The sequence below is a fragment of the Pyrus communis genome, chromosome 12, assembly GCF_041283825.1.
Source record: "Pyrus communis isolate YQ-2024b chromosome 12, ASM4128382v1, whole genome shotgun sequence".
Lineage (NCBI taxonomy): Eukaryota > Viridiplantae > Streptophyta > Magnoliopsida > Rosales > Rosaceae > Pyrus > Pyrus communis.
Genome location: NC_142576.1, coordinates 24,584,935 through 24,611,997, shown reverse-complemented (window position 1 = coordinate 24,611,997; position 27,063 = coordinate 24,584,935). Strand labels below are relative to the sequence as shown.

The following is a 27,063-nucleotide window of genomic DNA, read 5'->3' as shown; positions in this document are numbered from 1 at the left end:
TTTTTTTTTTTTTTTTTTTTTAAATGGAGAGGAAGGTAAAAGGTCCAACAACACATCATTGGCTTCAGCATCCCATATCCTATCCCCCTTCGAGCTTAGCTACTAAGGGGTTTGCGGTTGGGCTTTCCCCATTGAGTTTCTTTAAAAACTAGGGAATAAAAATTGTTTTTTATTAATAAGAAAACAAAGCCCAATTCATTTTTAATGAAAAACAAAGGTCCAACAATGATTAAAATAAATGGATTGACTAAATGTTACAAAATCAACATAAAAAGTCCTAAAATTTTACACATATACTTAAATCCACATCGACCGCCTAGGTGCTAGGCCCCGGCCTGCTGCCTGACTAGTGCCTAGCGTTTTTTAGAACCTTGCAAAAGACTTGATGCAATTAGTAGTTAATATATATATAAAGTGAGAAGGATTAAAAGGTGAAACATTCAAAATACCAAAAATTGTCCTTCAAGAATTCTTAAAATTACAATTGAACCATAAGAATTTAAAGTAATTCACCACATTTTAATTTTGAATGAATTTTAAATTTAAAACTTTAATTAAAAAAAAACTCCCATGTTAGTGGGCGGTTTCATGGTTTTGCTTCATTTTTTTTTATGAATAATTTTTTAATAAAAATATAAAATAGTTATTTAAAAAAAAAATTAAAAGACATAACCTAATATAAAAAGGTCAATTGCCACATGCGTATGCGTGTGGCAAGAGGCTAGTATATATAAAGGGAGAAGCCCAAATAGGTGAAGCATTTTAAAATACCAAAAAAGCCACTTTATTTTCTGCACAATCAAACCCAAAAAAAAAAAATAAAAAAAAAAATAAAAAAAATCAGAAAACAAGGACAACCTAGTAAAAAAAATCCAAAACTCATCATCCCAAAGGGTAGTTTGATAAAAGCAGTTATTGAGTTGAGATATAATCTAAAACACACTATAACATGTTCCCACTCTTTCACAACTGCCCGTGCCAGTTTGAATCAAACTCCAGTCCTCCCTCTTAACCCTTGGCCAGCGTAAAACTCATTCATTTTCTTCCTTCATTAGTTATTCAATCATCTCACGTATTCAAATATTATGTGTGTTTCCGTTTTTTTTTTTTTTGGCAGTTTTAATTTATTTGGGATTTTTTTTAGTCCACTAGATTCTTCTATTGCTACTCAATTTCGAGATCTGATTGTGTTTTGTTTTGAATTGCAGCATAAAGAGGTGATGAGGCTTTCAACCCATTTACAAAGGATCGCAATGCCATTGGGTGTTTGAGTGATATTTTCGTTTCTATTGTCTCTGTCTTTTTTATCATATATTCTTTTGTGTTATTATTTTGGAATATTTTGTATGTTGTCACCGAATTCAACATAACAAGGTTTGTCACACTCAAAATTGCAGGTTAGTATTCATATGTAAACAAATAAACTCCATGTTTGTCCCTTGCAAAGCAATATTGCATAAGTTTGGATTTATTTCCAACTCATTTTTTCATAAACTGTTGTTACTCATAACTGCCCCTCATATTCATCTACCACACTACCACACAGGAATACAAACTCATGAAGAGAACAAAGGCTTTAAATTTCTAAATCTATACTGTTGGTTTCTTAAGTTATTTATTTTAGATTTTTATTTTTGTATTTCTCTCTCTCTTTCCCACTCCTTCATTGTTTGGCTTTGATGTTGACAAAATCAATCATAATGCTACTATCTATGTTTTTTTTTTCTTTTAAATTTCTTAATTTTTTAATTTTTTAATTTTTTTTTTTATTGTTGTTCAATGCAGATTTTGGTTGGAATGCAAAGCAAGCATGCATGGACAATCATCGATAGGTTTTGATTATGATTTAATTCTTTATTGCTTTTGGCTAATTTTGTGTTTTAAACGATTTAGCTAATTCTGCTTAGAGATATTATTTCTCTCTATTTTTTATAGCTAATTGTTTACATGTATTATTTCTCTATGTTTTATATACTTTTGATATTCATACTATTCTCAAACACAACATCAGAAAATAAATGAACAGTTTTGCGAGGAGAAGATGGAATTGAAAAAATTGTAATGGGTAATTCCTATAGATATATCTCAAATTTTTCATCCCGATATTTCTTGAAATTTTTTTATTATTGGACAAAAAGAAGCAGGCTAGTCATGGTTAGTCAATGGCAATTTTCCTTTTGGAATTGAATTGGGAAGGTGATTTTGATGTTTAACTTTTCATTCAGATTTTGGTAAGTCTTTTCACTTTCTAAGTTCCTGATTGTTTTCAATCTTTTTTTCACTGCCCAATGAAAATCCTCAAAATGTTGGTACTTCTTCACGATTCTTGGACAATCATCAAACGTAACCAATTCCACTTCAGCAGGATCAGCTACAAAGGTAGAGGCCTCTTCCACGAAGGTTAGCATTCCCGGGAACTTGACACCGAGACACCTATGTGGCAGGATCCATTATACTTCCCCGGTAGCCCATGTCCCTCTCCTCTTACGAGGCCATTCAAATCGAAGGCTCAATACATTAGTTTTCAGTCTGACAACAGGATTCTGCCATTTGAAACTGTGAATAATTCCCCTTTCAAAGAGTTTATAAATCCCATTGCTACATTACCATCACAAGTAATGGAATGAAGAATACCTACGAGTGAGTGATACTTTCTTCAAGCGTACCCAATCACCAGCTTCGAAGCCAAAAGTGACTTGCTTAATATTCCTTAATTTGATATATATAGTACCTGCTTAATTTTCCTTAATTTTCTTACTAATTCTTTGGTTTAATTTTCATTTCTTGATAACTTTTCACTTTTGGTTCGTAGGACGTGACATCCTCAAAGTATCAGTGATAATATCAATCATGCTTTTATTTAAATACTTTGTAGAATATCTTTTGTTTTGTTCAGGTTTCATTCCTTTAAATTTTTTGTTCAGTTGTTATTCAGTGATGAAAATAGGATGTCATACATGTTTGGTATTCATTTCACAACTTCGCTGACGTTCACTGAACTATTTTTCTGCACATGCTTCATGTTTTTTCAAGAACAAAAGTATGAAAAGTAGACGAGAGGTCTGTTGTAACTGTAATCGATGCTCATCTTTATAGTCGTATGTTTTTTTGCTACCTCTGATTCTTGTTACTTGATTTCTCTCCCAAAACATGTAATTATGTAATGTTGTAATACAATAACATATTTATTCTATTACTGTTTTCACTAATATGGTTATGCAGCTCATGCTTTTTCCCTTGCATGTTTATGAAGAAGGATTGAGGTGCTGAGGGATCACATGAGGCTCTGAAAGTATTGCTTCAATGTATTCTTAGGAAAAGAGTGAATTTCATTTTGGGCATAAATTTATCTTTGTAGACTATTTAATGACTAAAGTTGTTCATTGTAGCTTGAATTTGTTACAATTAAAATCAAGTTCATTCACAAAGATAAATTTAGTATATACTTATACAAGCTTTGCATTACAATGAAATATTCAATGAGATAACCCCAAACAAATATGGGGATAAATTTCATAACTTTTATTATCATTCACCTTCTTTCATTTAGGAAGACATGTTAGCTAAAGAAACAAAGAGATTGATAATCAAGAAGTTTAGCATGTAGCAGAGTTTATTATCAAGTATCAACTAACTCAACATATTTTTAGGGGCGCGTAGCGCTCGTGATTAAAAAAAAGCCTCTTGCGCATGCGGAGAGGCTAGTATTGTATAAAAGGAGAGTTTAATTTTATTATGTTTAAGATGTCAGACATGTTTCAACATGCCACCTTATGTATGACCCATTTTCAGTGAGCCACATGCGAAGGTAACTCCACATCAATGACACTTGTTATTTAGATTTTGAGGATTTTAGTTAGGTGTCCCAACTTGGGGCTTCATGGTTTGCGATTCGTGGTCCCAATTTTAGTTCAATCATTCCCAGATGATTAGTATGCTCTAGTACAATGTAAAATATAGAGATAGCTCATCGGTCCACTAATAATCAATACCCATATTGTCTTCAACTCAATTACATGTGCAAACTAGTAAGTTTAGAGTTTTTACAAAAGACCTAAATTCAATTAGTCGTCGAACTATTCAATATATAAGAGATTTAATTTCATTAATTTTTTTGTGGGACATATTTCAACAGACCATTAGTAATGATTTGTTGGACTCATGCCTCTAAAATCTTAACATTAACCCGTTAATAATACGTGCAAACATACTGAAGAATTACTTTAATTATGTCTGTTAAGTGTATATTTTATGGCATGTAGCTAGTGTAACAACGTAATATCTCTACCCATCTCAATCTCAAAATCAACATCCTGTTCCTCTGCCAATCACATTTTTCTCCGTCGATGAACATGACTTTAGAGTCGAGCCAAACGCAAAAAAAAAAAAAAAAAAAAAAAAAAAAAAAAAAAAAAAAAAAAAAAAAAAAAAAAAAAAGGTATACGAACTTGTATGCATGCAATGCAAAGCCTCATTTTTTGGTCTCTCTCCCGGAAGACATCAAATCTTCCTAGCAAGGAAAAGAAAGATCTCTCTCTCTCTCTCTCTCTCTCAAGTTAAGAGGGTTAAATTTGGATCGTGGGTTCTCTGCATCTAGTCATGAGGTGCTTCATGAATATGGATAATATAGTGTGTTAAAAAAATATATATATATATATATATATATATATATGTACATAGGATTCTCCTTATATGTACATATATACATATTTGTGTGTGTGTATATATATTGATCGATTGACCGCTCAATTGTTCTAGGACAATAAAGCATGCATGTCGCGGCTGCATGTTTGTCTGCATGGATCAAATTTGCGGATACGAATTAGTGGTACTGAAGAAAGAAAATACGCAAAAACATAAGTGTACCAAAAAATCTTTATGAAAATGTTTTCTTATATAAGATACTTACCATAATGAGAATTAAAATTTATAATGTTACATCCCACATCGTCCAAGGAAGTGGATCCTATAAGCCTTATATGTATATTCTCATCTCTACCTAGCACGAGGCCTTTTGGGAGCTCACTGGCTTCGGGTTCCATTGGAACTCTGAAGTTAAGTGAGTTCACGCGAGAGCAATCTCAGGAAGGGTGACCCACTGGGAAGTTGTGTGTGAGTTCCCAAAAACAAAACCATGAGGGAATGGTAAGCCCAAAGCGGACAATATCGTGCTACGGTGGTGGAGCGGGGCCGGGAAGTGATCCATCCCGGGCCGGGATGTGACAAATGGTATCAGAGTCAATCCCTAGCCGAAAGTGTGCCGACGAGGACGTCGGGCCCCTAAGAGGTGTGGATTGTTACATCCCACATCGCCCAGGGGAGTGGATCCTATAAGCCTTATATGTATATTCCCATCTCTACCTAGTACGAGGCCTTTTGAGAGCTCACTGGCTTCGGGTTCCATTGGAACTTTGAAGTTAAGTGAGTTCGCGCGAGAGCAAGACAATATCGTGCTACAGTGGTGGAGTGGGCCCAGGAAGTGATCTGCCCTAGGCTGGGATGTGACATATAATATTTTCATAAAATTTAATTTATGAACACCATAAAATTATAAATAAAAAAGAGAGATATTAAATACATAGGTTGACATTAAATACAGTCTAGGGACTAAAATCAATTTTTAATCTTGTATAAGATATTTTTCTAATTTTCATCTTATTTAAGAATTAAAATCTAGTTTTCTATATAATAAATCCATCCTAATTCATATCTCTTGTGCTAATTATGCTCTTTTTATTATATCATAAATAATATTGCTTAATAAGAAACATCGTGGAGGCTTCATTTCGACACTAGACAAAGAAATAATTGATATATATATATATATATATATATGTATGTATGTATATATATGTGTGTGTTTGTGTGTTTCTATATAAATACTCCTTTAGACAAGAACATTATGGACGTCATTTGTTAGGATATATATATATGTGTGTGTGTGTGTGTGTGTGTTCCTTCCATACTGCATATGACGACATTCATCTTAGTTTCCATGTACTTTCGACAAAAATGGATCCTAATCCATATCTCTTGTGCTAATTATGCTAGCTCTTTTTATTAATAATATTGCTTAATAAGAAACATCGTGGAGGCTTCATTTCCGCACTAGACAAGAATATTATGGACGTATTTGTTAGGATATAATCAGTGTATCATCTTAAAATTACTTCACACGTATCTTCCAGATCCTTAAATTCCTTGTGCGGTAAAACATAATGAGTTGGTTCAAAACTCACACACATACCCTCTTCACTCTTGGACAACAAATTAATATATATTATCCTATGAGAAATGCTATAATAGGACGTTCTTAAAAGTGTGACTCTCTATAGACTATGTCATCTCTCATGTTCTCAATACAAAATTGTATAATGTTGATACAAGAATTGTCGTTAAACTGTAAAATGACAAAAATTTTATAAAAAATCTCACTTTTAAAAAGATTTCCTTAGAATTTCTCTTAGTTTATATATACGAACCATAAGTCAAACCCTAGATTTTTTTCAATTCTTTTTTTTCTCAAACAATCTAAACCCTAGATGGGTGATTGGTATTGCCTTTTCTGTTATTCAATGAGGTCCATTACTTAGCCGAAAAGAACAAGGCCCATTGATTCAAAGAATTTGAGGAGACATTTGTCTCCACTCTATGAGTAGGTATGTTTGGATTAATTAGGCATTCAAGTTCTTTCGAATTCCGAATTCTAGACCTAGCTCTCCCTTACTTGAAAGGTAATATTAGGGAGTTAAAATTTGTAGAAAAAATTTGCAAATTTAGTAAACAAATTTTGAAACCCTTACTTGAATGCTTGAATGACATATATTTCTTGATAAAGAAATTCGATTGATGAGATTAAATAAGAAACTTATGAAATCAATGAGATCAATAATTAAGTGAATATATTTCTCTTAGAATGTATTTATTTGACTCGTTATCTTATGTAAATATGTAGTGGAAGTGGATGTTGTTTGGATTGAGGGTATAAACAGAGATATTAGGTTATTATTGGTGGTTAACTGATTGCGTTTTTACCAGCTTGGATGAGATCTTGGAGGCATCTTCATATACTTGCTTGGAATACTGTAGTTTTGAATCTGATGCGTTCTGAGTAATGTGTCACTCGTGTATGCTTTATATATAATTAGCTGAGATCAAAGTCAACAACTTGTAACCCAAAGGGCTCAATGCACCTATATACTTAAATGTTGCCTTTGTTTCGTTTACCCTTCTTATATTATTTAATTAGGCCCATTGAATATTCATTATCGAGAAGGCGATGGAGGTGGACTACCGCTGGCCGAGTTCAACGACATTCAAGTGTAAAAGAGAAGAATATATACATGTGATCACCTACTTTATGAACAAAGTGTTATTTTGTTAATTGCAACATTAAATAGATACCGTTACATATATAATTTGTACTATGGGATTGATAAGTACAAACTAGATATAATTCTTGTATTAAATGGATAGTCATTACATAATTGTTTGTGGGAACATTTATTGAAAGATATAATTCTTTTATTTAATACATAAGTTGCAAGTACAAAAGCACACAGTAGAAGGGGAAAAACATCACATTATGTATCAAATTTCAAGATAAAAACCTTTTGAAACTAGTCACTTTCAATGTAATTACTAGTGCTATCTTATCTTTGATGTCATCAAAGAATTGGAAATAGGCATACCTCCACGATGTCTTTAAGATCAATGTGCCACAGACACCTCAAAAACCTACGATAAAGCCAAGTACCACGCTAACATAGAACTACAACTTATCATTTCCTTCTTCATTCTTGTCCTTTGCATCTTTCACAGTAGAAGTGTCATCTTTAGGGCACTTAGTTGAGAGAGGAATGCCACATAGCCATGGATTGCCCATATAAATGGACGAAACGTTGAGCGTTTGAAGTTGGTTACCAGAAGGAATTCTTCCGAAGAAGATATTGTAAGATAAGTCCAAGTGGGCCAAAAAGGTTAAAGATGACAAGCTTTGAGGAATCTATCCCAAAAGGTGGTTGTATGAGAGATCAAGAGTTTTGAGCCAATGCAAGTTTCCGACCTTGGAGGGGATCTTTCCACTCAATTGATTCATGGACAAATTCAAGGTGCCCAATAAAATGAGGTTGCTTATTTCTTCAAGGATTTCGCCTTGTAAATTATTTGATGAAAGATCAATGATCTTTACAAGATATAGAGTTGTGTTGTACACAAGTTCTTCTCCTTTAAGTGTCAGTTTGGCATGCTCAAATATATTATCAGAATGCTCAAAGCTATTATAAGCATATCCACCATAATTGTGGATGTAAATTTTCGCCTTCTCCTTCTTTGACAAAATTGCACCTACAAAACAATCAACACCTTTGGTCAAGGTCAAGAGCCTTACGCGCCCACAATGAATGTTGGGGGGGGGGGCTTTGGTCGAAGAATCTCCAATGCCAAAGTTAGAATTTAGAGAGAAAAGTGTTCAGAGAGTTTTTGGGAGTTTTACAAGAGTGTGTCACCTAGCTTTTTAGAGAAAATGGGGTCCAATTTATAGAGCATGGCCTGCCTTCCTTGGGAGAGAGAGTGGCCAGCCTTTGGGTGTTTTTTGGGGTGTAATGGGTGAGTTATTTGGTAATTAATGGATTAATTAGGTAATAAATCCATTAATTGGCCAATTAACTCAATGTGTATGGAATGTTTTGAAGGTTATGGAGTCAATACCTTTTAGGGAATATAAGATGAGGATTGATGAAATAATTTTGAGTTTGTTACCTATTTTGGGCACTTTTGGCTTGATTGAAGAATGATTGTCCACTGCTTGCGCGTAGGAAATCCGATGTGCCTCGAGGGTAATTTTGTCCTTTTAACCAAAAATCCACGTGTCACCTTGTGATTATTTTTGGCTCCACAATAATCATCATTGACGAGAGAAGTTAAGTTATCCAAACACATTGGAATAGTACCTGAAATGCTATTGTTACTAAGGTCAAGGATGTGAAGGCCATCAAGATTGCACAATTGTTGGGAAATATGTCCACTAAAATAGTTAGATCGTAATCGTAGCATAGACAACATGGGTACATTTGACCTTCCAATCCATAGAGGCATTTTCCCATATAACTTGTTGTCTCCAAGATAAATACTTCTCAAATTTGAACAATTTTGCAAAGCATCACGAATTTCACCGCCAAAATTGTTGTTGTTGAGCTTTAATATTTCCAGGGAACTTAGTACCCCCAATGAAGTGGGAATCTTACTGGACATATTTTTTTGACCAACATCTAAAAACACCATATTGCTCTCCATATTCCATGCATGAGGGAGTTCTCCAGAAAACTGATTACTCCTTAGAGACAGGATTTACAACTTATGGATGTTACAAATAGAGGGAGGAATAGTGCCATTCAAATGATTCTCATCAAGTAACAATTCTTGCAATTTGGGCATCATTCGGTCAATATTTGAGTGGATTGGACCGGAAAAGAAATTGCTTTCTAGAAAAAGGGAATCAACATTAGGGAAACACCAAAGTTGGAGTGGGCCTTCCAACTGATTATGACTCAAATCAATAAACGTTAAATTTGGAAATTTCAAATGGCATGGAAAGTTTCCACGAAATCGGTTGTAAGACAAGTCTAGGTGGGTGAGTTGGGAAGATATTTTCAACAACCATTCCTCTGGTATAAAATCCGAGATTCCATTACCACGAAGGAAAACATCAGATATTTCAGTTTGAGTTTGAAGCCATACCCAAAAACTAGGTTTTAACCCACAATTTATGATTTGAATTGTGTGGAGCTTGAAAGGAGGAACCGAATGATAAGCCACGTTGAAAATGAGGGACATGGATCGGTTTATACTTCCTACTCCAAAACCTTGTAATTTAGTGAGATTTATGAAATGGGCTTCCGTTAGAATGCCTTCCCATGAATTACCAAATAGAAATAGGGAAACTAGCTCATAGAGTTGTCCAATACTTTCTGGAATTGAGCCGTTCATCTTATTATAACTGAGGTCTAGTGTTCTCAAGTACGATAAGTTTCCGATGGAATCTGGAATTGTGCCCCACAAATTGTTTTCTTTAAGGTTGAGATTCTGCAAACTTTTAAACATTCCTAAAAAGACCGGCAATTAGCTTTCAAGCTCGCAATTAGACAAATCTAGTGACTCTAATGTATTACTTGAACAATTTGAGAAACTCCTCCAAAACTCTCCAATCCCCCCATCAAATTTGTTCCCTGAAAGACCTGAGACCTTTAGCTTGCATAAATTTCCACTCACTTTAGGAATTTGACCTTGTAAGCCTGTATAAGATAAATCAAGGTTTTCCAGAGATTTGAAGTTTGAATATCCACTTGGAAAATGATCGCTGAAATCATTCCAGGATAGATCAAGTGTTGTGAGGCTGGTAAGATTAAAAACCCAACGGGGAAATGAAGAACCTTTAATACCATTATTCGACATATCAAGGATCAAAAGTGATGTCAAGTTAATCCTCTGCAGTGAGAGTGGATTGCTTTCAATTTGGCACGAAGATAAATGTAACTCTAAGGAAGCATGTTAATATCATATGCCCAACTGACTCCTGTGCTGCTAAGATCAACGCCATTGAGAAAGCCAATTCAAATTTTTTGGAAGATAAGTCTTGATTTGACTCGAGATCAAGAAAATTTAGGCTTGACAGGTTACCAAGACAGGGGGGAATCTCTCCTCCAAAATACGCAAAGGAGAGAGTGAGATATTGCAAACTTTTAAGCTCCCCAATGAACTTAGGAATTTGATTGCTATCAAACCAATTCTGGCTCAAGTCCAGGTAATTTAAATTTTTCAAGCTCAATAGAGAAGCATTTATCTTACCTCGCAAAGAATCATTTATCCACCCTTCATCATTCCGGTGGTCCATCTTCACGACATGACCAATGCTGTTGTTGCATGAAATGCCTTCCCATTGACTACAATCATGACCCTCCAAGACGAAAGCCTACCAGAATGATCAACAAGATGTTGTTTAAAGACGAGAAGTGCTTGTCTTTCTTCTTCAGTGTATGAATTTCTTTTCACACTGCTTGAAATTTCATCACCAGCTAAACAGGAACGGAGTTTAGTAGTACTGTGCATGCAGAAAGAGACCAAAAGCAAAAGAAGCAAATAGTGAGCAATACTGAGATGACAATAGCTATCCATTATTGCTAGAGAGGGCAAAATACGTATGGGTTTGGGTAACTGCCGTTACCCGTTCATTTAAAATTCACGGTTACAATTATGGGTGTTTGGACAAACAAACGGTTATGGGTATAACCGTTTAACCGTGAAATTTAAATAGACGGTTATGGGTATTACTCACGGTTATAACAGGTATCTATCGGTTATGGGTATTACCTGCTATTATAATGGGAATCCATTTACCCATTTAATTTAATATATGTAAAATTAAAAAAAAAAAAACAAAATTAAAAACCCTAAATTTTCAATCTCTCCACCAAACTCAGAGTCTCAAACGTCAAGTCCCCGCTCATCTCTCCCTCCATTTAATTTAAGGGGCTTTTAGATCTAGGTTCAAAAACATAGATGGTTTTTAGGAGTGAGTCCAATTATCTAATTACATGTTTTTATTTCTTTTATACTCATTTTATATTTTTTTTAAATATTAAAAATCAATTAAAATCTTCTAATATTATGGATTTTCCAACTCCAAAAAAATCTAATTAATATCTTTCAACAAAAAAAAAAACTAATATACTAACATAAATTATCTACAAAACATTTTACCTTAACTCAAGTAACAAATATATGAATATATATTATACCTGTAAGCGAGATATGAAACCTAACTAAAAGGTAGGAAAAAACATAATATACCTACAAGCAAGACACATGAATTTGTGACACGTTGATTATAAAAAAGAATCTTTCGATACATAAAAATAATTAACCTGTGATATAGGTTGATTATAAAAATTAAAAATAAAATCTATAAATGGGGTTTAAAGCAGGAGGAAGAACAAGAAATAACAAAAAATAAAAATAAAAAGAAATAATCAAAGAGATAATTAGGAAGAATTTTGATTTTTATAATAAATCTTATCATTGAATAGATAATTATTGATAATAAATAATTAAATTTAAGGATTGGAAAGTCACTAAAAATTGGACCTATTTCAAAAGGTAGTCTATAAAATTGGACCTATTTCAATTTTTTTTTTAATGAATTGGACTATTCCTACTATTGGCTAAAAAAATTGGATTTATATCAAGTTTTCCCTTAATTTAATAAAGGATGAATACTTTTGCGTGTGAACACTCATGCGATTCAATATTTTTAAATTACAGTATAAAGTTTGTGACACACCCCGTCCCGAAGGAGGGCATGCTGGCCGTCACGTGAGAGTGACGTAACCATTTACACAGTACGGAAGCTTTAAAATATACAACTTCTAAAATGAAACACCCGAAAGTGAGTCCTTATTTGGTCCATTCTGTCAGAACACCGTTGAATTTCCTCGTAGTCACCACACCTTTGCAATTCTTGAACCTGGAGGGGCGCAAAACAAAGTTGAGTGGGTCAGCAAAACAATTCTTTTCCAAATCCAAACACTTCTCAAAACTTTGTAACCCCTCGCCGTAAAACAAGTATAATTTCCCAGAAAATAAACATATATACGTATGTACAAATATGCCAAACATGCTCCAAAATATGCCATTCATGCTTGAGGATATGCCATTCATGCTTGAGAATATGCCATTCATGCTTGAGAATATGCCATTCATGCTTGAGGATATGCCATTCATGCTTGAGAATATGCCACATTAGAATCTCATAATAAATGTAAATGCTCATGCATAATTCACATCAATAACATATAATCTGGCAGCCGGGAGTCACCTAACGTGACATGTACCGCTGCATATAGAGCTCCAATCTCAACTCAACATCTGAATCTGCACACAAGTCGGAGCCACCTAACGTGGTCTGTACGACAGGACTGGGTGTAATATATACGCTCTAGTGCTACGATCACGTGAAGACTATGCGAATAATCGCGGGTCACCTACGAGTCGGAACCACCTAATGTGGTCTGCACGACAAGGCTTGCACCTAACTTGGATCCAAGGCGAGCGTGTGGTGCGGGTGAACATCACGTGAAGGACTCTGCCCCTCTCTGGGCGGGAGCACTAACACCGGGGGTGCAGATTATGAGCTCTCTAAGCATCTCAAACTACTACTGAAATACAAACATGAATACCACTTACCTGGCACTTACCTGTGCGTCCACAGCACCAAATACACATATATAAATGTATGCTACTACCAATGCATGTGATGATAGTATTTCAATCGTATCCCAAACGTATTTCATACGTATATCAAATGTATTTGAAATGTAGCTTACCTGGGCCTCCTCAGCACCATGCAACAGTATGCATAATTATGGTAATGCACATATTAAAATATGATGCATATATGACAGGATATTTAATTCGTATTTCTTTTAAAATACGTCAAGCATACGTATATATATATACTGAAAAATAACTGCCCACTCACATATCACATCGACGTCTCGTAGGTCCCTGAGCCTCCCCTAGATTGGTTACATTCTTCTTTTGTATAATTTTCACCTATACAAAAAGTAACCAAATTGACGTTATTTAACGCGCATACACCAAACATTCGTCCATAACTTTCTTATACGTTGCTCAATTTGGGTGTATGAATATACCACGGTGATCTACACGACGTCACGAACGCGTGACAATTTTCAGAACTCAATTTGGAGCTCTCACGCGTCCCCACGCGCCCTGTTCACGCGCTGCCCACGCGCGCGTCTTCTTCCTCGCGTCGCCGGACTGGTTTCGCCGGAGATGGTGTTTTGCCGGAATTTCTGGGTAAATTTCAAAGTGTCATAACTTCTTCATTTCTTAACCATTTTCGACGTACTATATATCAAAATGAAGGTATTGACGAGACGAACACATCCATACCTTCCTTGACCCCTAAATCGCCGTGGATTCGCCAGAAAAAGCCTCGAAAGTTCCGGCCAAACTTTGAACTTGTCGTTCTCCGTGTTCCTACGTCCATTTTTCACGTAATTTATACCAAAATGAAGCCCTAATCGTAATCTACCACGTTGGACTAGTTTTAGGGCCTAAAAACAACGGAATCAAATTTTTCCAAAAATACGAAAATTCGGCCGGACTTACAGTTCGTGATCCCGACGTCCAAATCCTTCAAACGAAGCACTCCGAGCTTCCTTAGGACCTCACCAAGCTTCCTACAAGCTTCAAAATCCCAGAAAACATCAAGTTTTACGTGTGCATGAACAGTGCACACGCACAGTGAAATTGAAATCCATGTTTTCCGAAGTGAAACTCACCTGAAATTGGTACCATCGTGTTCGTGTGGTCCTCAGGAGTACGATGGTGGTCTTAGATCCTTCGTTGGTATAGTTTTAGGGTGGTTTGTGGGTGGTCCGTGTGAGTTCGAAGGAGAGAGAGAGAACTGACAGAGAATGAGAGATTTGTGAGGGAGGAGAGAGAGAGAGACAGGATGCAGAAATGGGGGAGAGATTTGAGGGATGTGGGGTTCCTACCCAATCCCCAAATCATCAAGTTACAACATATTTTACGCCCCTTAGTCCCGTTTAAGGGCATTTTCATAACTTCACGTCCTCGGAATTAAAATTCCGGGACGGGTTGTGACAGTTTGACTGATAACAAAATCATAGCAAGAAGATTATGTACCCATGACGTGACCACATTGTGTAAGTAGATCCCATTTTGATATCAGCATACATATTTCCCATGCAGTTGCTCCATAAAGTCACGTAAATTAAGGGACACATTACACCTAAGCACAAAGCCACATAATTAATTAACCTCTTCTGAAAGCATTAGTGTTCGAAAGTATTTAATTCGGAATATTTTAGAGTTTTGAATCATCTAGTATTCAAGATAATAACTACTTTTTGTTTTTAGAAAAATTATTTTGTAATCATATGGATTATAATTAATGACTTGCTTGGGTGTATCAGAAAAGTATCGTTCATAAACTATTATTTCAATTATTGGAATTGTATGAGGACTTAAATAATTAAAATAAGGAAATGCATGCTAAAATGTACTTATAACGGTGTTTAATTGTTAGAAAACGAAAATTATGACAAATTGTTATTTTGTAATTTTCAAGTTGTTAAAAAAATATATGTAGACGGGTGAAAAAGGGATAAATGGGTAAAAAAAAGATAAACGGGTTCAAAAACGGGTAAATGGGTAAATGATTATGGTTAAATGGGTAAATGGTTATAGTTAAATGGGTACACGGTTATGGGTATGGTTAATCGTTTATAAACAGTTATGCGTGTGGGTGTAACAATTTATGCAATTACCCAACGGGTAAACGGTTATGCGAGTATGAACATAAATAGTTATTAGTAAATAACTGCGGTTACCCGTCCACCATAACCGCTGTCCATCCCTAATTATTGCACAAAATTTTGTTTGCTTTGCCGGGAGATGTTTGCTACTAAGTTAGCGCTATACCGGGATTTATAGGAACATATTATAGATGTAGGTCAAAGAGCTGAAAACGAAAGTCGTCTAAGAAAAAAAGGTAATTGAAATGAGTGGCTAGTGTTCATAACCCCTTCTACAAGTTTGCAAGTCTTTTGTTGACACAGCAGGTACCTGGTTGTGATGGGTTGTTGAAATTCATATGCTGCGGAGACTTTGACTTAAAGATCTTCATGTTCCATCATAATTCATAACTTATCATCTTATTTACTGTTCTTTTCTTGTGGTAAATTATAAAAACGGATTTAGATATGTTCTTATATTTTGTTCGAATGATAACGGATAAGATTAGTCAGGTACACCACACATGCTGGTAGTCTCTATGTAGATATGACTGTTGAGTCGTAATTTACAAATTTTCTAAACAGCGAAATAGTTATTAAGATTCTAAAATAGTGAGCAGCACTGTGGTGATAGTGGCTATCCATTATAACACAATTTTCTTTAGAGAATGCTGTGGACCATATCAAGTTGTGAAACCCCTACCGACATGTTGTGTATTATTTATGGTGGATATAATTCAAATTTAAACCAATTAACAATTGGCAAATAGCAAGTGCTAAAGCAAAAGTAATTTATCTTTTTCTTTAACCAGCTTTCGAAAATAAAAACCCAAAGCAAAAGTGAATGCGCGTAAGGAGGACCTGGTCATTCCAGAAAATTTCAGCCATCTTGATTGATTACACTTTTACACTGGTGACAAAAGCTGAAATGTCATTTTCCCTCGCATGCTTCAACCTATGCTTGTATCTACCGTTGCGTTATTTGCAAGAAGCATCTTTGTGGGATTTATACTATATCTATGTACATAATTCACCAATGTTTAACCGATTAAAAATGTTCAAATTCAGTTATTTGATACAATATAGAATTTTCGGCAATTGCATTGGCTTTTAAAAATTATAAGAGATTCAGTGAAATAGTTGTCTTCTAATAAGAACTGTTCCATGCCAAGTGCATTTTTATGAGCATTACCACCACATGAATTGTTGTCGATAAATGTGATCAGATTTGTCTACTACTTAAATCTCAAAACTTAAATTAATCCAACCACAATTAATGTAGTGGTAATGCTCACGACCACTGAAGTATTGTGAGCAAAATGCATTGTTCCATGCAACTAGTAACATAATAGAAAGCAAACCAAAGACTCTTCGGCTATACTAGAACATATCCACATGGTATACATATAGACTCACGTGTTATAATATGAGTAAATCACCAAGTTATACTTTAGTTCATAATCAATCCACGTACTATAATATGAGAAGATCAGTATACCACGTATATGTGTTCCTGTACACCACAATAATCCCTCATTTCTTATTTCTTTGAAAGACCAAAACAAGTGAAGCCCCCCCCCCAAAAAAAAAAAATACGTGTTTGTCTTCAATAGTCCCGGACTAATGGTAAGCCAAATTTTTATTCATTGGATTGGCAAGTTGAGAAAGAAATAGTATTTCTTCAATTCAATCCTGACCGTTCATTGCTCGTACTACTGAGTAATGCAAACTATTGAACAAAAACTACACTCCGTTTGTCCCACATCACTCACTAAGCTTTACATTATTACATAAATATCATGGCCTTTGCAAGCCATAACAAATTAAAACAAAGAATAGGATGAAATTCAAAGAAAATGAAAAGAACCCCACATTAGACTGGGAAGTAGTCTAGAAGAGATGTTACACAGTGTTTGGATACATGGACAAATGAGAAGTAAAATGCAATACCAGATGCTTTTAGTTACAGACCTGTTTAAAATTTAAGAAGGTATTTCCTGCCTAAATTAGCTAAATGCTTTTACCAAACACTAATTAATTTTTGCTAATGAAGACCAACTTCAATAAGCTTTTTTATGTTTTATTAAACTCTTATCTCTCTGTCTTCTTCGTCAATTTTTCCACTATTTGCGTCTATACCAGGAAATCGTTTCTTAAATTCAAAGAATTGCATAATATTTTTGCTCAATCGAAGGGAAGCATCAACTTAAAACTTTGGTTTTTCCCTTGGTTTTGAGTTGGGTTGGGTTTTGTGGAACAATGGTGCGCCGAAGAACGACAGAGATAGGCAGGGCTGCCTACGTCACTTCAGTTCCCAAACAAAAATACTTTCCTTATACTTTGCTTATGACCTTCTAAGCAATTTTGCAATAGGGTAAACTTGTCGTTAAAAACTTGCATTAAAAATTGGATGGAAGAATAAGACAATGAGGTGGCCATAGTAGAACTTCCAAAACAATAGCCAATGTTTTTGGACCTGGACCTAAAAGCTATCCCCCGCCCGGTGATTAAAATCCTAAAATTCACTCAATTTTGCCCTAAAGTCCTTTATTTATATAGGCTGCTTTGCTAGTTTGTCCCCTGAATTTGATAGCCATTTTCAACTTATCCATGAGCTAAGTTTTTGGAAAATTATATTATTTTCTCCAATCCAAAATTTCAAGTTTTGAAATTAATAGGGTAGAGGTTTTGAAATTGGAACTCTTTCGACATTGAGAAGAGTAATATCATTAGATGAGTAACTTGTTGGTGAAAACAAAAGTCGTCGGACGGAGAAAAGAAAAAAAGGTAACTGAAATGAGTGGCTAGTGTTCACAACCCCTTCTACAAGTTTGCAAGTCCTTTGTCGACACAGCTGGTTGTGATGGGTTGTAGAAATCCATATGCAGTGGAAACTTTGAATTAAGGGTCTTCATGTTCCATTACAATTCACAACTTATCATCTTATTTACTGTTATTTTCTTGTGGTATTACGAAAACAGATTTAGATATGTTGTTATATTTTGCAAGTCCATCACCTACACCACACATGCTGGTAGACTGGTAATCACTACTTGGGATATTTACAAGTTTGCAAGCCGTGTAGGAGCAGATATTATGAATGCATCAATGAGATGGCTAGCTACCTGTGGAAGTCTTTGCGTCTATACCAAGAATCGTTCCTTAAATCCTAAGAATGGTATAATATGTTTACTCAATCAAAAGGAAGCAGCACTTAAACTTGGGCCTTTCGCTTGGTTTTGAGTTGGGTTGTGAGGAGCGGTGGTGCGCCGGAGAGATATAGAGAGAGGTAGGGTTGCCTACGTCACTTCAGTTCCCAAACAAAAACACTTTTTTTATATTTTACTTATGTCCTTCTATGTAATTTTCAATAGAATAAACTTGTCACTAAAGCTTTTGTTAGAAAGTGGGTGAAAAATAGACAATATAGCGGACATAATACCACTCTTCATTTTTTGGTGTTAGGTGAAGCATGTATTTTGTGTATAGCATGGCTAACTTAGCGTGCTCAATCTGCTTTAACTATGATTAAAGTGGTGACAAAAGTTAAAAAATTGATGTCATTTCCCCCCTCAGATGCTTCAACCTATACTTGTATTTCGGGGAAAAGGTCAATGCTTGACTAAACCTAACCGCTGGGTTATTTGCAAGAAACTTCCTTTTGGGGTTTTATGCGTCATCTCTGTACAAGATGCACCAATGTTTGAACAGCTAAAATGTTTAAACCCAGTTATCCGATACATCAATATAGTATATAATTTTCGGTAATTCCATTAGGGTTTAAAAATTGTAAGAGATTCAGTGAAATGGTTGTCTTCTAACCCCAGCTTTTCCACTCAAAGTGCATTTTTATGAGCATTACCACCACATGAATTGTTGTCGATGAATGTGATTAGATTTGTCTACTACTTTTTTTTTAGTTGAGTGATAGCATTAGTAAGTTAGATGTTAGATTAACCGCCGACGAGGTTCGAACCTACGCTGTCATGCAAGGGTAAAACATCTTTCCACCACTGTGGTAAAAGACCACTTGCTTTTTTTGAGTCTACTACTTAAATGTCAAAACCTAAACTAAACCAATCATAATCAATGTAGTGGTAATGCTCACGATCATTAAGGATTGGGAGCAAAATGCACTCTTCGATGCAACTAGTAATATAATAGAAAGCAAACCAAAGGCTAGCTCTTCAACAAGAAAAATTATTGAAATATACTAGAACATACCCACATAGTGTATATAACGGACTCATATGTTATATTATGAGTGGACGATCCAATTTATACTTTAGAATATAAAATTAATAATCAATCCACGCACTATAATACGAGAAAAACAGTATATCATATGTCTGTTCCAGTACACTGCAATATCCTTCAAGTGTCTGTTCCAGTACATTGCAATATCCTTTCTTCTTTCTTGAAAGACCAAAACAAGTAAAGCCCCAACAAAATACATGTTTGTCTTTAGTCAGTGGCGAAGTTAGGAATTGTAGGGGGAAGGAGCAAAGTTTAAAAGGGTAAAGGTCCAAAAAAAAAAAAAATGTAGACAATCAAATCCTAAACATTAAGCTAATTATTCTAACGATGTGTTTACAAATCCGTAATCGGGTAATATTGCAATTAGTACATCTCAAACATAAACACAAACACAAGACCACAAGAACAATAATGTGAAAAAGATCAAAAGCAGATAGACAAGATAAGACTAAATTCATTAGACTAAAAAAGGTACATGGAGACTGAAAGAATAGAGGGAATGCATGTTGATAAGGATTTTTACCACCTGCAAAAGTAGGGATAAAAACACTTAAAAATACTTGCAAGAGTACAAGATTATCACAGTATAGCAGCTCAAGCAAGGTTGTTTTCCATATGGATTGAATGAATAATTTGTGTTTAAAACTAACTCTTCATTAATTATTTAAACAAAGTTTAGAAAATGTTTATTTTAAAATTTAATATAATAAAAACAAATTTTAAAATAAAACATTTAAAGAAATTGACTAAAGAATAATTTAAAGAAAATCAATTTGTTAAAACCCTAGGGTTCAGCCGTCACCTTAACAATTCTACATAGTTCTTCCAATTACTTATGGATTACCCATACATGTTTTGAAGGTTAGGTTTTCCTAATATATATATTCTACTTGGGACCTCCAACATAGAACGTATATCTAACATACCATCCGTCCGGATGTTCGGATCAAATATAAACATGGAAGACTCATTAAATTTTATGAAAACCTTTTGAAAAACCATGCAACCCTTAAGAAGTGGTGTTCATTCTAAGTGAAATTACCAATATTAACCACAACAAGCCATCATCAATTTCAGGGAACATTCTGACCAAAATTGCATCAAATTGCTTTTCTAAATATCTCAATGATCGCAAATCATTAAGACAATTAGATAGCTTAAAACGGTAATTAATAATTCAAAACATGCATGCATAATATCATAAGTAAATTGAAAAGAAACTATATATTCTTGCTAAGGCTCAAGGCTTCGCCCTAAAAAGAAACTAGGCTACGAACAATCATAAAATAAAATATTATTAAGAACAAGGATAGAAAACATCTAGAAATAAACTTGAATCCAAAATAGTGCGTGTGTTCTCCTCCTCTCTTTTTTTTCTCAATGTTGCCTAGAAAACCCTAATGCCTAATTAGCCTTATTTATATTACTCCAAATTAAAACCCTGATAGAAAAAGGTTTTCTAAAAACTAGAAAATAAAATAATAAAAGGATAACTTGGAATTACATTCCTATTATGATTAGGAAATCTGCCCATCAAAGAGATAACCACGTTTCTAGACCTTCAGGGCTCCAAAACAGGCCCAAAACGACTTGAATCCTCATCAAGTTCCAAGAAGAGCCCAAGTCCAAAATGCATCATCTTCCAGCCCAAAAATCACAAATAAGCTCTGCAGCCTAATCTATCAGTATTGCGCACTGGGCATAAATTAATTCGTCACGATCAGATGCTTCAAGATAAAATTATGAAATTTTGATACAATCTCCTCGACAGATTTACGAACCCGCTCCAATTGGAATTACTCAAAAATTCCACCGTTTGATTACTTTATGCTCCAAACAAATTCGTATGTCCTACATTAAAAATACGTAACAAAGCATCAAAATCTCATCAAAATAATAACCAAAATATACCAAGAATAGGAAATAATATATAGTATTAAATGGACTCATCACATGTAAAATCAGAAGGTGAATTATTATGAAATGCTAAAATGCAAACCCAACTACCATTGACATGCCGTTGGAGCACTTGCGAAGCTGGAAATTTCATTAATCTCAGAAGCGGCTTAACTGTCAGCTCCACATACAACCCATTTTCTCTGAACACAAACTCCCTCTCAACCTCATTTCTCTTCCCCTCATCCAATACGTACACATGCAACGAAATAAATGTTTTACATGTGTCATTTGTGTGTCCTCGGCTTTCATAGCGTAATCCCTACATTAACCAAATCCAAACAACAAATATGTGACTCTCTCTCTATGGCATTCTTACTACACAAAGCTATCCCTAATTAAAGCATGCCACACATCATCACATTGCTATTATATGAAGTATATTTCTCATTGGCAAGTAATATACTCTCCTTAGCCTGAGGATATGAAATTGGTTGAGCACACTGTTGTAGCCATTTGGATCAATAAGCTCAAGTATGCATGGTACAAAACCCTAAACACTCAGACATATGAAATCAAATCCTCCACTTTACAAATCACATATGGGTAAAATAATAGCTCAGAAGAAACCGGAAGAAGTAAAAGGCTTTAGAGAACACAAACATACCTGTGGCGCCAAAATATGGAGTTGAGGAAGCGTTTTCTTCTTATTTTGAGGGAAGAAGAAAGCAACTCTGAATTTGGACCCATGTACTTAAACCGCGGTTCCTATAACCCATAAATTTTTTTAGTGTCGTTCAAAATCACAAATGCCCCAGATGAATTGAAAAACTGCAGAGATTAGTCAAGAACACCTGAATGGCACCATACTGGCCGTACTAAATATAACAGTAACCCAAATTTATGGAGCTATCAAATTTATGGAGCTATCAAATTTACGTATATTTTTTAATGACAAATTTATTTATTTATATAGCATACCTATATTAGTATGATTCTAATTTACATCTGTTCCTTATCAAACAATTTATAACATAAATTTCAATATGTATGCTTACAACGCAAAAATTTTCATTGAGTTTCGAAAATTACAAATAATTCAGTAGTACTTTAGAACAATTCGAAAATTACAAAATTTTCAGACATGGAGCGGCGAACCACTTTAGTTGGGTTCTCTTGGCACAGATTTGAGTTAGAAAGTCTGGAGAATTCTAAAACCAGCATCAGATACTTTAGAACAATTTGATAAAATAGGGTGTGGATGTGTTTTAATATTCCTTCCACCAAACAACAAAAAGTTATCCCCTAGATGAATAAATAACAACAAAAACTGCTTCTTTTTCTTAGTCTCTTTTGCAGCTTCCTGCAGAATTGAAAAGAAAAAGAGTGATTTACGATCAGCATCACATCAAACTGGCAACGTTTGTAATATAATTCCAAAGTTAGCTGATGGAAGTCATGAAACAAGAGAAGCAAGAGTACTTTTTTTGTCTCCTTAGGAGTGCGACTGGCATTTGCTCCGAAAACAAGTTTTCCCTGAGCCTGACCACTGGTAGCTTGTGAACTAGATCCTGTAGAAGGTTGCGCATTTCCATTGGTAACTACAGGTTTCTTGTCTTTGGATCCTGAGGAAGAAGCCGGTGCTGGCTCATATTTCAAAGGTTTCCCATCCAAGCGTCTTCCAGATCCAGTAAAAGGGTTAAACTGAGGTTCAGCATCAGCAGGATCCTCTTCAACTGCAAGAAAATCAGAAACTCGTACAATTGTTTTCTTTTTGGACAATGGAACACTAGTACGTTGAAATACATAATAGTATTCAAAATTAACAGGACTACAAACTTCGTAATTTCTGTGCCTTGAAGTACGCCTTTAGTCACCATTATATGCAAGAATGTTTATATTTTCAATTCCAGCCTTCTAGCAGAAAATGTAATAAAAAAAATATGGATTCTGTCAGTTTGTGGAATGTCAAAAAGTTGAATACAATGTGGATTCTGTCAAAAGACTCAACCCGAAAGGTCTAATAAAAAAAATATGCTTGTCAACTGTAGCAAACAACGCAGAAGGTCTTTAAAAAAATCACGGGGATGGCAAAGTGGCGGTGAACTTGGTTAATCTCAGGCATTTACCAAGTCTAGCTTCCTCCTTATTGAATCCCCTAGCAGGATATTTCCATCATTATCTGTATAGCCTCTAGAAGTATGTGCATCAATTAAAATGTATAATGCCTACGTCTAAATACACAAAACATTGAATTCCATTACCTTGTTGTTATTGACCTTATTCTAAGTCAGAATCGCCAGGGCTTCGAAACCATTGTCCAGAACTGTGGAGGAAGAGACAATCGACCAGGATCACGTGGCCTTCACGCACCTGCGGCCGGAGCTGAAGAGGAGGGTCAGAATTATAATATATCATATTGATGGATTCTCAGACATTTCTGGAGAACTAACGAAATTGAAGAACAATACTTAGTTTTGAACAAAATTGACTTCCAGATGAGTAATTTAACAGAAAAGAAGCAACCAAAAAAACCCAGAAATCTTTAATTGAAGAACAATACTTAGTCTTTGAACAAAATTAACTTCCAGATGAGTAATTTAACAGATAAGAAGCAAAAAGAAACCCAGAAATCTTTAAAAAAAAATTGTCTATAAGAACTGAATTTACACCACCATTCATTATATGACTAAATGCAGGCTACACAAATGTCACTGGAAAATCAAGGGCAACTTTATTCTCTAAAAAAGAAAAAAGTAATATAATTCCAAACCAAACAAATCAAAAACAGGACACGAAAAAAAATTTTTCATCAATTTGTTTACTAAATCCGTTTTTCTGATTTCATTTCGAATTCACTGGGGGATAAAAATACATAAATCTATCGAAAAAATACCCGCATAATGGAGTGAAACATATTGAATGTCATTGCCTCCCAAATCAAATGCGTTGTTGTTGATCTGCTGGTATTAACAATGACTGAATTTTGAATCCAAATATCTGAATTGAGCTTCTGATCGTACAGTTTTTCATGTCATTCCAAATTCCATGCATTTTCTGTTTTAAAACAGAATCCAACTTTGACTTCCAGATCTTACCTTTATTTTTCAAAACTCCATTTCAGTAGTTTTCCTAATGGCACTCTTCCGCCAATTTGTCTATATTGGAACTTATTAGTTATAATAGTGTCTTGTTCCTCAATAAAATAAAAAAAAGTGTAGAGAGTCACATACAGTTGACTGCTAATTAAATTCGTACTTGCAGGAGGACTTCATCAAACAGGAGTTGCAAAATAATGCAGTTCCTATATTACTGGTGTGATAATTTTCTATCTCCAATTTGTGCTTCTATTTTCAGTTTAATGTCTGCTGTGTGGAGAAGAGGCGTGTATAAGTGCAATATCTATTGATTCTGGTCCTAAATCACCTTAAGATTCTTGGACCAAGTTGGATATCTCTTGCATTTGAGTTCTGTAGCAATTACTTATCAGCGAAGCTGTATCTGCTAAACTTATTGGTGGCATATACTGTTGAATTGTAATCTTGTCTTGGCCCAAAGATAATTGATCCGGCCCATACACAAAGAAAGATCCATGCACATGCTAGAGAATTCTAGCAAAGTTCAAGTTGGTGGAAGAGTCTAGAAGAATGGTGAGGATTCCACCAACATACAAGATTAGTGTAGATAATTCTAGCTTAGGAAGGTAGTGGAATTATCTAGATATCTCTAGCATGATGTTTTCATACTTCTCCAAGGTTCCATCCATGCCTATAAAAGGAGAAGGCATCCACACCATTTGTAACAACCAAGAGAGCAAGTAGTAAGAAGTGAGAGTGTCAAGTAAGAAGTAAGAAGAAGCAACAAAGCTTCTAAGAGTGTTTGAGTGTTTCCTTTTGTACTAAGTTTGTGAGTGAATAAAAACCTTGTGTAATACTTTGAGAATTCTTTCTTTCTCTTGCCTATCAATTCCGCTGCGTTACATTTTTCTTTGTGAGATAAACCTCTCCAAGTAGTGAAGCATTTTTAAACCCCAACAAAGTGGTACCAGAGCTATGGCTAGCAATGCTATGGCAGCCTTCCAAGTTCCAGTGCTCGACAGCAACAACTTCGATAATTGGAGTATCAAAATGAAGGCCCTTTTGGGTGCACATGATGTCTGGGAAGTCGTGGAGAAAGGCTACACTGAGCCTGAAGATGAAGCTACTCTGTCTCAATCCCAGAAGGAGAGTTTGAAAGATTCAAGAAAGAGAGACAAGAAGGCTCTCTACCTCATCTACCAAGCATTAGATGACAATGGCTTTGAGAAGGTCTCGAGTGCAACCTCTGCCAAGCAAGCATGGGAGAAGCTTCAAACCTCTTACAAAGGAGCCGAACAAGTGAAAAAGGTTCGTCTTCAAGTATTAAGAGGTGAGTTCGAATCTCTACAAATGAAAGGGTCTGAATCAATCTCTGATTATTTCTCAAGAGTCTTAGCCGTTTCCAATCAATTAAAAAGAAACGGAGAAAAGTTAGAAGATGTTAGAATTATGGAGAAGATACTACGCTCGTTGGACCCCAAGTTCGAGCACATTGTCGTGACGATTGAAGAAACTAAAAACTTGGAAGAAATTAGTATAGAGCAATTAATGGGTTCACTACAAGCATATGAAGAGAAACATAAGAAGAGGCAAGGGAATGATGAGCAGCTCCTTAAGACGCATGTTCAGCCAAAGAAGAAAGAAGAAAGCTTCGACAACGAGAGAAGCCGCTACGGAAGAAGTCGTGGTCGAGGTCGCGGACGTGGACATGGGCGTGGATGTGGTTGGAACTTAAACAACCATAGCAACTACGAAAGAGGAGAAAGCTCAACAAAAGGTCGCGGAAGAGGACGCTCAAACTCAAGGTATGAAAAATCTCAAGTTCAATGCTATAATTGTCAAAAGTTTGGGCATTATGCTTGGGAATGTAGATCTCCAAACAGCAGACTTGATGAGAAGGTCAATTATGTGAAAGAAGAGCAAGAAGAGAATGGCGTTGTGCTACTAGCATGCAAGAACAATGATGGAGACCAAGACTATACATGGTACCTTGACACCGGTGCCAGCAACCACATGTGCGGAAGAAGAAGCATCTTCGTAGAGCTCAATGAATCAGTGAGTGGTAACGTTTCTTTTCGAGATGAATCCAAAATACCCGTAAAAGGAAAAGGTAACATCCTTATTCCCCTGGAAAATGGGGGTCACCAATTAATTTCGAATGTCTACTACGTGCCCAATATGAAAAGCAACATTTTGAGTTTGGGTCAACTCTTAGAAAAAGGTTATGATTTTCATACGAAAAATTATATCCTTTTTCTTAGAGATGACAAAGGAAGATTAATTGCCAAGGCGAAAATGTCAAAGAATAGGATGTTTCCCATGAACATTCAAAACGATGTTGCAAAGTGTCTCAAGATATGTTACAAAGACATATCTTGGCTTTGGCATCTTCGTTTTGGGCATCTTAACTTTGGGGGATTGGAGTTATTATCTAAGAAGGAGATGGTGCGAGGCTTACCGTGCATCAGCCACCCTGATCAAGTTTGTGAAGG

The 27,063-nt window shown here is 35.2% G+C and overlaps 2 long non-coding RNA genes and 2 pseudogenes across 2 annotated transcripts; all 4 read right to left on the bottom strand.

Annotated features, from left to right (window-relative positions):
- Nucleotides 1–7,432: 7,432 nt before the first annotated feature.
- LOC148692584 (uncharacterized) lies at nt 7,433–9,294 on the bottom strand (annotated as a pseudogene).
- LOC137744217 (receptor-like protein EIX2) lies at nt 8,449–11,172 on the bottom strand (annotated as a pseudogene).
- Nucleotides 11,173–12,449: 1,277 nt separating this feature from the next.
- On the bottom strand, nt 12,450–13,921 carry LOC148692583 (uncharacterized). The gene is made up of 3 exons (XR_015953874.1): nt 13,710–13,921; nt 13,535–13,608; nt 12,450–12,520 (listed from the first exon to the last, which is right to left on the bottom strand). It is a non-coding gene; the product is annotated as an uncharacterized LOC148692583 (long non-coding RNA).
- Nucleotides 13,922–22,543: 8,622 nt separating this feature from the next.
- Nucleotides 22,544–24,592, bottom strand: LOC148692582 (uncharacterized). The gene is made up of 4 exons (XR_015954500.1): nt 24,391–24,592; nt 23,759–23,879; nt 22,977–23,230; nt 22,544–22,857 (listed from the first exon to the last, which is right to left on the bottom strand). It is a non-coding gene; the product is annotated as an uncharacterized LOC148692582 (long non-coding RNA).
- Between the last annotated feature and the right edge of the window lie 2,471 nt (nt 24,593–27,063).